This window comes from Propithecus coquereli, unplaced genomic scaffold (genome assembly GCF_000956105.1).
Source record: "Propithecus coquereli isolate 6110/MARCELLA unplaced genomic scaffold, Pcoq_1.0 Scaffold243, whole genome shotgun sequence".
Taxonomy (NCBI): Eukaryota; Metazoa; Chordata; class Mammalia; order Primates; family Indriidae; genus Propithecus; species Propithecus coquereli.
In genome coordinates, this window is record NW_012147986.1 from 4948181 (window position 1) to 4957040 (window position 8860).

Here is an 8860-nt window from a genome sequence, read left to right on the forward strand (position 1 = left end):
AAACAAAATCAGAATTTTCTAATTTCCTCCTTTATAGTGCTAATGTTGTATCACTGCTACTGTTACTAATAATTAATGTTAATTAAATGTTTATTCTGTGCCATGCACCGCGGTAAGCTTTTAGATACATCATCTCCTTTAGCCCCCATAGTGCCTACAAAATAGGTACTGCTATTGTTTCTATTTTCCAGAAGAGGAAACTGAAGATCAGAGAAGTTCAATAACTTGCCTAGGGTCAAATAGCTAGTTTGCCTTGAAGAGTTGGTTTGGCATCACCCACCATCTTTTGTACTATTAAGTATTCAAATGGAAAGGAACTGATCTGTACTGGGTATATGATTAGTGCCTTTACCTTTCATTTCCAAAGCCAACTTTATCATTATCTATCAATTCTTTCACTAACACTTTGAGGCAAGTTCAGCCTTCTGATGTTGTGAAATGGGGTAACAGAAACTGTGACATATTAATAGTGTGATGCAGTGGTTTTGTAATGTTGTCAGTAGAAGGCTTTTTTTTTCCTTCTGTGACCTGAGGCTTTGATTAACTTTTCTTTTCTCCATTATTTCTTAGGGAGCTGAGCAATATTCAAGCATGCATCAGAAACATTCAAATATTTAAATGTACAGGAATTTAAGGAGAAAAAAATGGCAAAGGGAAAGAATGGGAAAGTAAAGTGGAGTAAAGAGGAGGAAAAAGAAGAGGCAGAGGTATTCCTAGTGAAAATTTTGAATGTAAGCTCCATAGGGAGAGGGACTTCTTTTTACTTCTGTATGTGCAACATGTAGAACAGAATCTAACACATAACGGGGTCTCAGTAAAAATTTGTTGCACAAATCATGGGATTGTGGTGCTACTGTTGTGTAGTTGTTTAGCATACGGCAGCTAAAGAGCTGCATTCCTTAGATCACCCTTAAAGAAAGAATTTACCATTCAGCTCCAGGAGGGCAGTTAGCTGACAACTTCCAGCTGATAGCACCTTCAGGCTCTGCCTCAAGCTGAAGCCACACTCTTGCTAGGCAGTCTCCATCAATGACAAAACATTGGCCATTTCTGCCCAATGTGGTCTTCTCTAAGGGATATGCTTTGCTCTGGAGCTCACCACTAGGTTGTTCAGCCATCATGGTCTGCAGGTCTCTCTGCCCAATCCTGTTTTACCTTCCAGAGACCACACCACCCCCACCTCAACCTCTTGCACGCCTAACTCCATTTCAGTGTTTGCTTTCTGAAGAACCCAAATTGACCCATGGTGTGACAATTAGCCTTAAAGCCTCATTGCCAAACTGCGAAGTTCTGAGTTATTCTGGATGATGTTTCAATTTTCCTTGGTCTTTACAGTCTTTGTGGTAAGGTTATGCACCCAATTCTCTAGGACAGTGCTACTCAAAAAGTGGTCTGTGGATCACTGTCAGTCTAGGAGCTATTTGTTATTACCTCTCCACGAGATGAGTGTAGAAATTGAGAATAATAGTTTAGAAACTTTTATAGCAATTGTTCATTGCTGTAACAATAGTGATCAGTGAATTGGTTTTCTTGAATAAGACATAGATTAGGATGTTGTTGAACTCATGTGGTGAGTTCTGTGTTGTGTAAATTGTGTACTAGTCATGTACAGCAGGACTACATTGCAATCTGTGATATTTTAAGGTTTGGTAATTTTCGACCCTAATAACGTGTAAAATCTGGAATTAATTTCTTTCATCAAAATATAATTTAAATTTAATGATAACTTTAAAGGATACGTTGTTGGAACTGGCAAGTGATGAAGGATTGAAGATGAATTTTGAAAATATGGCAGTTTGTTTCGTTTTAGGTAAAAGTTAAAAATGAATATCCTTAGCTTGCTGAAACAGTTTTAAAATCTCCTCTTCTATTCCCATCAATGTAGCTGAGACTTGTTTCTCCACTAGTGTTAAAACAGAGAAATAGTTTGAAATATTAATACATGCTATTATACACTGCTCCACAAGAAACAATGTCTTTAATCCAATTATAGAAAAACAAACCAGAAACAAGCTCATTTGCTACTGTCAAAACCTTAAATATTGACATACATGGTGCTTGTTCAAAGTGCTTTAATAGGCATTTAATATATGTAATTGCTGTCTCATGCATAACTTTTAATTAAATTATGACTGTGAACAACAAAAAGTTATGACTGTAAAACAATGCTCTTAATTGCTTATACTACACTTTCAATGAATATGTACAGTTCTTGTAATTCTTTTTTTCTATTTTGTTTGTTCTGATTGTATATAGAGAAATGTAATTTTACGTTTATTGAAGCTAATAAATAAAAATCTGGGCTTGAATTTCACACATCTTTGTTTTTTTCATTTTCCTAGTAATTTATTTTTATTGTATTTTACAAAAGTATCACTTAGCGATGGACTGTAAAAATAAAGAAGCCATCCTTCACCACGGACGCTGGGAAGCCTCTCTAGGAGGCTAATTTTCAGGCGACAAGGGTAAGAACCAAGGTCCTGGAACAAGCTTTAGCGAAAGTAAAAACTTGAACAAAGCTTTAGTAACCAACATTTTCTCCTGGTTAGATACGCTCAACTCATATTTGGGGTGAGTGAAGGACGAGTACAAATCTAGATAAAGGTGCCCAGAGTGTCACCTCAAACTTCCACAACATTGGCCAGAGGCAGTCAAGGGGAGCCTCGCCTTTAGGGCCTAGGGAAAAGGTGAGACGCCGCGGGGATGACAGAGTGAGGTCATCGGAGAGCGACGCTCGCGCCGCGGGTAGAGCCGGCGCGTCGTTGACGTCATCGCCGCCCGACCGCTTTCTGGGGGACTGGAGTCTAAGGCCGCGAGGTATTCAGAGCTGTGGTTTGAGTTTTTCTCGTGCTCCTGCGTAAGCCCGCTTCTCCTGGGAATCCCTTTCATCCTCCGGGCAGATTGGGAGGCGCGGGGTCGTGCTGCGTAGCCTTCCAGGGATGCGATCTCTCACAGCGGAGCATTGGGGGCAGCATTGTTACAGGTCCCCCACTTCGCTTCTCCTGTGGCTGCTTGCCGGCTTTGGCTTACCCTGGCTCTTTATTTCTCACTCGGTCGTGTCTCTTTTCTTCGCTTGTTAACTTCGCCTCTCAAATCTTGGAAGGCAGAGAAATTTAAAAAAAAAGACTTGACAATTAATTTTCAGCTACCTCCAAACCTTGTTTAGTTAGGGAGGAAGGCTAAAGTGGAAGAGGTAGGGGAGTAACTTTCCTGTGTTACCCTCGTTTATCATTCACATTCATGATCACGAACTGCCTGCCGCTGCCCCATTAGCTCATCTGAGATAGTGGGCTAATTTTGACCTTCAGTTGAAATTGTAGTGGATAATCTCAAGAACGCAGTTTTTTCTTTCTTTCCTTTTTTTAATGGCCCGGGATAGGTCTGTGTGACTCAAACTTTAGATCGAAAATAGCTTTAATGTCTTCATGTTTGTTGACTGCAGTTCACTTTTGGCTTGATAAAGATGTGTTTGGCCCACCGAGATGTTTGCTATCCACTTAATTAACCTGTTTGTACTATCTGATAGTAAATGGAAGCGACACTTAATCACATAGTTTTGGTTCGAAAATAACAGGTAACCCAATTGAAGTTCAGAGAACTGTTTGTGATTGGTGGAAATGATAGAATTCATTGTTTTGTTGAAAGATAAAATAATGACAAAGTGTGAACAATGGTTTTTCTAAATAATCAAAACAAAATTCTCAGGGTCAAAAGATGTTATAGCTGCATTCTTATAGCTATGTTGTGTGTATCACAGTTCAGAGGTGATATTTTTCCTTAACTGTTTTTATATTTTCAAGTGGCTCTTTATATGTATTACCTTAGGTACTGTTTCCAAACAGTTGACCCTTCAAGTATGACTCCAAGTAGTCCACATTGGATTAGGGTATTTGATCATTTTCACTTTAGTAAAATAATATATTACTAGCTAATATACTGAGTGCACACTGTCCTACTAGCTTTACCTATACTATTCATTTAACCTGCACAACAACTGTTATCATTACTTTAGAGATGAGATAATTGCAATAAGCAAGTTCCATGTGTTTTGGAAGGTAATTTTGCTGCTTATAGCTATAGTTTTGAAAATGCTTTGAATTTTACATTGAATAGAAGTAAATTGATTCTAAACTGATGTAATTACTCATCTGAATCTTGAGCAGCCTCCTTGTAAATTTGTTTCCTTTCTTATTATTAGACTTAGGGATAGATTTGTTTTTAGAGATTAATATCTTTATTAGAAAAGGTAGAAGAGTATATTTACTCAGGAATTTTACTGTAAGACTGAAGGAGAATTATAGGTACACTAACATGGACTCACTGTTTGCCCAAGACAACAATATTTATTCAGAACTTGTATGTACATTTCACTATTATTTTCTAAGATAATTCAGTGTAAAAAAGTCATTACAGTAATAGAATTCTGGTGCAACAACTGCAAATGCCCCTCTAGTTCCAGAAATCAATTATATGTTGGATTTGTTCTCTGGCCTAGTTCATAACTATGTATAACTATTTGGTATAGAGATATGTGCATTATATATATATATATAATATATATATATATATAATGTGGTGACTTCCTAATATCCGTAAGTCCAAACTGTAATCTGATATTAAGATTTTCCAAAATTAGGTGTCAGTTTACTTTGATTGGGTTTAGTCAGTTAACAAATAATTACTAAGTACCTTTTAATAATAAGCGGCAAGACATTATGTTAGTGATGTGGAGATCCAAATATGCCGCAACGTGAATCCTGCCTTGAAGGAATTGCCCAGTGAGTAAATAACCAGTGGAAAATTCTAAACAGAGGAGTGGCATGATCTGACTTAAGTTTTAATGGAATCACTCTGGCTACTGTGTTAAGAATAGTTTGTTGGAGGGTGAGGTAGGTGAAAACTAGGAGACTAATTAGGGAGATGTTGTAATGCTTCAGATGAAAAGATAGCATCTTAACTGGATGAAAAGACGTGAAGGTGGTGAGTAGCAGTTCAATTTTGGATGTATTTTGTAGGTAAAGCCAACAGAATTTGCTTATGGATTGAACGAATGTGGGTTATGAGAATATGGGAATTGTCAAAGTTTTGGGCTTGAGCAATTAGAAGAGTAGAATTGCCATTAAGTGAGACACGGAAAACTGGGAGGGGCAGGTTTGTAGGGGAAGATTAGGAGTTCAGTTATGGCCATGTTGAAATCTCTGTTAGTCATCCAAGTGGAGATGTTGAGTAGGCAGTTTAGTTCGGAAGAGTGATCATTGCTGGAAACAAACATTTGAAAGTTATTGGTGAACAGATGATATTTAACACATTATCTGCCACACTAGAAAAACATTTTTTTTCCTTGGAGCCACAGTGTTTTACTACAAAAATATTATAGAATAAAAACTTTGAAAACAAAATGACCCTTTCTAATTTAATGAAAATTTTGTATTTTTTATTGTTTTTTTGTGCATGAGTTATATGCAACTTAAAAAATAATTCTCTTGGCTCCCAAGTTGAAGAGACATATGAGTTACACATACTTCAGGAGGCCCTGGGCTCAAAACTCGCATGAGTTAAATACAACTCACATGGCAGTTAATATAAAGTTGTGAGACTGGAGGCAATCATTAAAGGAATGAATGTAGACAGAAGAGCAGCAGCACAAGGCCTGAATCCTCAGGCATTTTAGCATTTACAGGTTAGGAAGGTGAGGAAGAACCATGGAAGGAGACTGAGCAGGCAGTGAGGGACAAGGACAATTTTGTGTCTGGTGTAGAATTCAGGGTGGAGTACTACATTCAGTTTTGTCAAAGGTAGCTGATGGATCAGGTAAAATGATGGACAGCTTTGGATTTATCAAGATAAACAAATATTATTGATGGATGTGTGGTAACTTTAAGTCTGGAGAAGCAGACACACAGCAGTGTGGTAACTATATTACAAGTATATTCAGAGAACCTTGAGAACAAAGAGGAAAAAGAGACTATCTTAGCTTGCAAGACATGGAAGCCTTTATAGAGGAAGGGACATTTGATGTGAATTTTAAAGGATTGCTAGGTCTCACTACACCCAGAAAGTGGGGATGGGTATGGAGAGGGTGTTTTCCAAGCAGAGAGAAAGGACTATAAAAGGACCTCACTTCTCTTTCTTCCCAGCCACACCTCCCAGTTAGCTGTTTTAAAGACGCTTTTGCAAGTCCTCTTTCCTCTGTATCCACCAGCCACTTCTCCATTTTGGGTAATTCTAGCTCCAGGTCTATTGAACATTGCTAAGGAAATTGTGGGGATTCTAGTCATGTGAAATAGTGACAAGAACAGAAGTTGAGTGTGCTGTTGGGGAAGAAGGGAAAGATGGGGATTAAGGCTGGAAGGGTGAGAGGACCAGACTTTGAAGGACCTTATATGGTGTAAAAGAGGATTTTGTCCTGAAAGGATGAGGAATCACTGAAGGGATTTGGGGAGATGCTTTCCTCCATTAGCTCTGGATTCCATTTTCCTGAGCTTTACCAGTTATTAGTCCTATGATGTTAAGTCTCTGTTGTGTCATCTATAAAGTGAGATTACTGTCAATGCCCAATCATAGAGTTGTTGTGAGAACTTTCCCTACTTCTGTTTTTGCCTGCTTAACTCAGCTCTGTCATCAAGAGTGCTTTCTTAAGGAAGTGTGCTGTCTTCCCTCGGATTAAGTCATGCCCATTCGTTTGCAGTCTCATAGCACCATGTATTTCTCCATATTGTCATAATTTTATATTTCCGTGATTTTTGATGAATGTCTATTGTCTACGGTAGACTCTAAGTGCAATGCAGGCAAGTTTTGGCTCACTATTATATTCTAAGTATAAGGGCAGCTTGTCATAGATGCTAAATAAATACCTATTGAATAAATGAGTCCTTAGTGTCTGGCATGTGGTAAATGCTCAGGAAATGTTATCCATTTACATGACATTGTGCAGGATGTTCTGGGGAGATACTCAGGGATAAAAAAAGGAATTGTCCAGCAACCGAGAGAGGACCCAGTTGAGGTTGGATAGCATTAATTTATGTCTTTTGTGAATTTCTTTAGGAATGTTCAGTAGGCCTGGAGCTAGAATGGTTATCTAGGACTGAAAATTGGCTAGTAGGCACAAAGGAAAGATAAGAACTTGCAAAAGCATCCTTCAAACAGCTGACTGAGAGGCTTGGTCATGTGGGAAGCAAGGCCAGAAGAGGCTTTTGTACATGAGAATAGGGGGAAAATGGCCTCATGGTGGCTAGAAAATTTAGGTGTAGGGAATACTTTTATATGGTTCTTTGAATATAATAGAGCTTAAGAATATAGGTTTGATTGTAGCTGCTAAATTGGGGAAAATGACATTCTATCTGGCATATTTGGGAATAAAGTAAATTTCAAAATTTGAGATAATTGGAGTTTTATTTATAAACTAAAGTATTATTATAATATGTTACATTATTGTTTTAAAATTATCATTCAGAGAGTGTAGCAAATGTGCTGTCTCGCCTTCATGTTTTTTGTTTTTTAGAAGTAACGATAGTTAACAGCTCCTTTTGGAACCTTTAAGAAACTTACATGCATATACTGTACAAATATGACTCTACACTCATATATCTTTTTTTCTTAAAAACAAATGGGATATATTATACCTGCTGTTCTTCAACTTTTGTTCTCTCGATATATCTTAGGAATCTCTCTAAAGCTTTGTTTCGTACTTTTTCACTGCTGCAGTGTATTTTATTGGATGGGTGTATCATTATTTAACCAGTCCCTATTAATGGTCGTGCAGGTTGTTCTGTTTTAAAGTTTCATTGTTTTAAAGAGTGTTGCAGTGGAAGTCCTTTAACATTTATCTTGCATGAAAATATATACTTTGTGAAGTAAAATTACTAGGTCAAAGAATACATACATGTACAATTTTGAAGCATACTGCCAAATTATCCTATGAAAAATGCTCAATTAATTTATATTCTAAATAATAGTGAATGAGAGGCTGTTTCTGCTCACCTTTGCCCATGTTAGGTACTATTAATCTTTTTAATTTTTGCCTGTTTGACAGATGAAAAATGGCATCTTGTTTTGGTGATTTATGTTTCCTTAATTATGAATAAGGTTGAGGAGCTTTCTTTGTGCTTATTGGTCATCTGGATTCCTTTATTTGTGAACTGCTAGTTTTCTTTGCCCATTTTTCTTTTGGGTTGTATGTATTTTTTCTGGTTATTTGTAGAGGCTCTTTTTATCTGTCTTTGTGTTGCAAATATCTTTTCCTTGTTTTTCATTTGACTTTAGACTTGGTCTGTTTATCTATTTATTTTTACATGCATACAGTTTTAAGGACCAGGTAAAGATATCAGAAATTAGGATTTTTTAAAGAAGGAAACGTGTGAAATTCTTGAAATAATTAAATAACTCTAATGTCAACCTTTGTTGGAAATGTTAGTTATATAAATTTCTTTTGAGGCCACAGGCTCTGTCTTGTTTTGTTCAGCAACTATCACAGATGTGGTAAGCACCCCGTAGTAACCTTCCTCTCCCTCACCTCCGGTTATATTTGGAACTGAAACGAGATATAATAGAGCTGAGTAAATATTCTAGATTATACCTTCTCTTTAGGTATCCTCCAATACGTGAACTGAGTTGTATTCTAAAGTTAATTTGTGAGTTAGCTATCTCATTTCACTATAGAAATAATGTACATAGGTTCTTATCTTTGCTCTCGAAGTTTAATTAATCCATGAAGGCTACTTTTTTTTTTTTTTAAAGCAAATTCAAGATGTTATATGATTTTATCCCTCTGTACTTCAGTATACATCCTTAAATGAAAGGGACTTTTTTTTATATAAATGCATTTTATAGATGACAGAATTATCAATAATTTGTGTCTCTT

At 36.9% G+C, this 8860-nt stretch overlaps 1 protein-coding gene across 3 annotated transcripts in view; it reads left to right on the forward strand.

The window, feature by feature from the left end:
* The first annotated feature begins 2747 nt into the window (after positions 1-2747).
* Positions 2748-8860, forward strand: part of C1D (C1D nuclear receptor corepressor) — a 24913-nt gene continuing 18800 nt past the window's right edge. Inside the window, exon 1 of one of the 3 annotated variants that reach the window (XM_012646434.1) lies at positions 2748-2817. The gene's annotated coding sequence lies outside the window, so the exon portion shown is untranslated. Of the gene's footprint in view, positions 2858-8860 lie in introns of all 3 variants that reach the window. The other 2 variants (XM_012646435.1, XM_012646436.1) reach the window with 2 other exon arrangements.